At 44.4% G+C, this 5,224-nt stretch overlaps 1 non-coding gene across 1 annotated transcript; it reads left to right on the top strand.

The window, feature by feature from the left end:
• Positions 1-4,633: 4,633 nt before the first annotated feature.
• Positions 4,634-4,740, top strand: LOC120705290. The gene has a single exon (XR_005687878.1). It is a non-coding gene; the product is annotated as a small nucleolar RNA R71 (small nucleolar RNA).
• Positions 4,741-5,224: the final 484 nt, after the last annotated feature.

Genomic DNA, 5,224 nt, shown 5'->3' with positions numbered 1-5,224 from the left:
CCGTACTAATCCTAACCCAAGCCAAGATTATCCTTCTCTATCCGGAGTCTTAAGTTAGGATCAAATGCTACTCTAAGCATACACTCAATTCAGTAAAAGGTAGAAGAAATAACTTCAACTAAACTCTAGTTCTAAATAAGAAAGTCTGTTGGCGCCTTCCAACGTCACCACCGGGAAACAGCGATGACGCCCGCAGACGCCAATTGGGGTGGCAGGTATTTCATGAACCACAAATGAATCCGCAAGCGCACGGAATACCGTTGTAGCATTTTACTTGGGAGTATACCGGGGTGTCATTTATATTTTCGCAGGGAAGGCGGTGAGTGAAGAGATATAGACTAGTTGATGAACTTTATCTAGATTGGATATTCTCATGCATAAACAGGGGTAAGATATATAATATGGTAGGAGGTAGTGTGACACACACAAACTACCCTCTTGGATAATTAAATAAAAGAAAGATAAAAGATGCTCTAGGCCGGGAGCAAGGCAGAAGTCAGAGCTCGAGTCAACTGTGCTAGGCTAGCTATATCTATACTATCTCATTGGTTAGCTCGTCAGAGATTAAACTACACAACAGGAAGATCGCTATCGAAGCAACGGGAGGAGCCCGTACACCCCAGCAACTTTATGTACCTCCTACCCCACATACTGAACGTGGAGGATTACTCGGGCTCGGACAGGGCTGTCACCACCTGCCGCCTACCTCCATAAACTACGGGTATAGTTGACATCCAGCAACTCTTAGCTAATCTAGACACCATGTCTACACTAGTAAGGGATACTCTAGTGTCCCGCGCGGAGCCCCCACTCTCCGAATGGACAGACATCACACTAGAGCAAACATACGAATACTGGAGCAGTTGATAGAGTTCTAAGCATGAAATACTAACCATCTCCACCACAGGGCGATCATGCAATGCAAGCATTGAATAATAACACAACCATATTAAGAAGCATATATCCGATAACTCAGAACATACTTCAAGCAGATATCGATAACCATAGTCTAATTCTATTACAAACAACTGAATATTACAAGAGAGAGCTAGAGCTGAACACATACCAGACTCTTGAGCAGATCCGGCGACTCGAAGACTCCTAGACTTCTCCTAAACTCCACTAAGCCTAAAGACTATGCAAGATGAGTAAGAGAGGAGAGGAAGTGTGGTGTGTGTGTGTGTGTCATAATCTCTACCCCCCTTGTATTTATAGCAGGGAGCCACGGGCTGAGACCCTTACAACCGACCTAGGGGACCTATGAGGAGGCACCACGTGGCCTGGATGAGGCGGTGGGGCTCACAGGCCAGGTCGGTCGTCCTGCCCGGGCCACCAACCGCCCCCAATTTCTTCTGGCAGGCTGTTCTGGGCCTCCTTGTCTAGTCCACATTGGGGTTGGCCTGTCTTGACTTGTCTGAATTGGGTTCTTGCGTCACTTTTGTTCCATCTGAGCCTGAATCGGTGCTCTGATAATTTCTGTGATTTTATGTCGGGCCAAAGTGTGCTTGTAACCTGCATATTAGCTCCAAAACACAACTTGCATTTTCTAGAAGGTAAAATGTGGTTTAGGGACTTTATTGGATAAAGATGCATGTAAGAAATGCAAACTCTCATGATTTTCTGATCAAGTTGACGCCTGGAAATGATCGTTAGTGAGCGTCAACAAGATCCCCCAAGCTATCATCCCGAGCAAAGTATGACAAATCAAGTTGTTGATCAGAAAATCACTTTGACTCGTGCCTTACCTGTCATGTCATAGTCTGAGGCAAAGAGATTCATCTATAAGCTTAAATAAGTTGGCTATCATACCTTTGCACAATTAACTTACTCCTTCATGGGGCTTTTTAGCTGTCTCCTTGTCTTGGGCTGTTGAGAGTTAGAACGGTGCATAGAGTAGTACTTGCTCATAGATCCTCAATCCATCTAGAGATACTTTTTGAAAGATTTTTGAAAACATGGCAAAGTTCCCAGGATAACTCTCTCGAGGCACTCAACTTGTATTTCCTTATCAGGGTAGTATTTGCCTTTAATCTCTCCTACTACTACAAGCCTTTGTGGAGCTCAAGGTAGGATAAGAACTGGGCATACTTGCATTCCATATATTGTAAAGTCAAAGAGATGATCCATGGAGAAACAAGTCACGCAATCTCGATCAAAAAGGTGCAAGTGTATGAGTGGATGGATGTGGCTTACTCCTTGAAGTAATGGCTTTCTCTCTCGAATCATCCCTTGTCATTTTTTTGAGACATGGCTACCCCCTTTTTCTCTTTTTTTTGGGTCATGCTTCTTTGGCATACCATCTTTTCTCTTTTTGGGGCAACCATAATCTGACTTTATTTTATTTTCAGGGATGTTCTATGAGAGAGATCACTAATACATGGAGCATTTATTAATGTGGAATGGATGGATGATGGTGCTAATTCCCAGTGTAGGAATATAGCAAATGGATGGGACGTGTACGTGCTTATGATCGAGAATGCATGAAAAGCATCTCACTAGGGTCACACAATATGACAAAACTCAACAGAACATCAAGCACCATATGTGTAAGGTTTCTCATGGAATATGACATATGGCTCTGGTAGGACTTTGCATATCACTGGGGAACTTGCCTTTTTAAATTTTTGAAAATAACTCCAGACTTCAAGCATCACTAGAAAACTTGCACAACCTTGTTTACCATATCTAAACTCACAACAACTTAGACTTGGATCAAGCATATGCAATCCACGGAACTTTCAGGTTCATTGGCAAGATATTTGCATAACCAACAGATTTAAACTCAAGAGAACTCTCATTTTCAAACTAGACACAACAGACATGATGGAGCAAAACAAAACTCATCCTTTCAACTTATCATAAGGAGTTAAAACATTCTTACTGCACATGATGAAAAAGGGAAATAAAGCAGAAAATTTTTATTTTGTTTTTGAAAGTTTTTATCATATTTTATTCGAAAGCAAGTAAAGGGATATAGTTGACTTAGGGGAGGGAACCTCCCCCAAGCTAGCTCTTGGTTTAGGGTCCGAAAAGAAGGACCTTTCTCCATACCTGATCAGGTTGAAGTCGTTTCGTCCATACCTAGAGAAGTAGTAGTGGTCGATGACGTCTTATTCTTCTTGCGCCATTTCTTCTTGGTCTTCTTTGATGGCGTAGGTGGCGTAGGAATAGGATCCTCGGATGTAGGATAGACAATTTCCAGATCTTCCCATACTATATTGGTAATGAACTCAGGGATCTTCTGGTCATCTTTCACTAGCTCGGTTGGTGGAGTATGAATCTCCCAATCCTCCCAAGCTGGCTTGGCAGGGGTGTGATAATCTTGATCATCCCAGCCGGGTTCTGCCCATAACCCTTGTTTCTCACTATCCTCATGAATCAGGAATACCTCCCTCTTGTTTTGAAACGTGAATTTCATGGTCTTTTCCATGATGCGGAGGCTGATTCTTCCTGTCCCTACATCAATTCTGGCGTTTGTATCCTTGAGGAATGGTTGCCCAAGTATGAGCGGGATTCCAAGATCTTCTTCCATATCAAGGACTACGAAGTCCACTAATTTGTAGGTATTCTTGACTTTTACCATTAACCTTTCCACAACTCCTTCTGGATATCTTATTGTGGAATCCGCCAGCTGAACACATATAGTGGTAGGAGAAATTGATGGATAGCCTTACCTTTTGAATATTACCTTGGGCATGATGTTGACGTTGGCTCCAAGGTCACAAAAGGTGTGATCAAATTCATAATCAAAGATTGAGCAGCTAATCACTGGGGTTTCGGGATCTTCCCTTATTGTGGCTGCTAACTCACCCCACGCACCTCTTCTTGGGCGTGTGAGCTTCTCTGCGTAGCTGAGGGGTGTCCTGCTAAGTGGCTCTTTCCACATAGCATTGATGACATTGACGCTCTCTAGAGTTGATTCGGATTGCCCCAGAATCTTCTCTAGTTCAGCAGCAGGTGTAGCAATGGCTAGCTGAGCCAATTGAGTTTCTAGCGTCTGGTTGAAACTCAGCTGGTTCTTCATAGCGGTGGAGAATCCGTCCATCATGGCATGGATGGTCTCCATAGATTTGTCTATAGCGGCCAACTTCTTCTGAAGGGACTCATTGATCTTCGCTTGGCCGTAGACAAGATCTCTCAAGGTAGGCTGGTTAGGATTGAAAGAATTTGAATTCCCATTACCTCCTTGATAGTATGGGCATGGTTGATTCCACCCCTGACCTCCTTGTGGACGAAACCCACTGTTGCCATTGAGGAATAGAGCTTCCTCTTGGGTTTCTGGGCAATTGTCGCCCGAATGTCTAACGTTCCCGCTGACCTCGCACGTCATGCGAGTTTCCAAGGCTTGAAGTGTTTGCATTTGAGCCTTATCTTGGGAATAATCCTCAAATTTCTTGAGGAGGAGATCAATCTTCATAGTGAGCATGTCGGCCTCCTTGATGGAGTGCATACCTCGCTGGCGCAGTTGGAGGCGATCATCGCTCCAACCTTGGTTGGAAACCATCTTCTCGATTAAAGATGTAGCTCTTTCAATGGTCAGTGAGATGAAAGCTCCACCCGCAGCGGCATCCACATGATCATGGGATGACTGTGTCAACCGTTGTAGAAGTTATGTAGAATGAGCCAATTGTCCATTCTATGGTGCAGACACGCCAGAATGTACTCCTGAAGTCTCTCCCAAGCTTCAGAAATTGACTCATTTGATGCCGGCTGGAAGTTCGAAATCTGACCACGAAGAGCATTGATTTTGCCCGTCGGGAAGAACTTTGAGAGGAACGCCTTGGCACATTTGTCCCAAGTATCCACAGCAGCCTTGTTAGCATAAAACCTCTGCTTTGCTCTCCCCAAGAGAGAGAATGGAAACAGACAGAGCCGGATTGCATCTTGCGATACACCCTTGATAACAAAAGTACTACAGAGCTCCAGGAACTGCTGGAGATGAGCGCTGGCATCCTCATTGGCCTTGCCACAAAAAGGGCTGGCCTGCACCATCGTAATGAGACCTGTCTTGATCTTGAAATTTTGCCCTCCGGTGTTAACCTCGGGCCCAGTAGGGATCTGGTTATCAGACGGAGCAGAGTAATCACGGAGTGTCTTCTGGGCCATAGCTCGAGGAGCTGACGATGGTGCGATGACAGGTTCGGCTATCGAGAGTGATATTTGAGGAGGTACAATACGAGATCGAACTCTTCTCAAAAGTAACTATGGATCGGAATGAAAGTTT

Source organism: Panicum virgatum, chromosome 4K (genome assembly GCF_016808335.1).
Source record: "Panicum virgatum strain AP13 chromosome 4K, P.virgatum_v5, whole genome shotgun sequence".
NCBI classification, from domain to species: domain Eukaryota; kingdom Viridiplantae; phylum Streptophyta; class Magnoliopsida; order Poales; family Poaceae; genus Panicum; species Panicum virgatum.
This window is presented reverse-complemented; position numbering and strand designations above follow the sequence as displayed.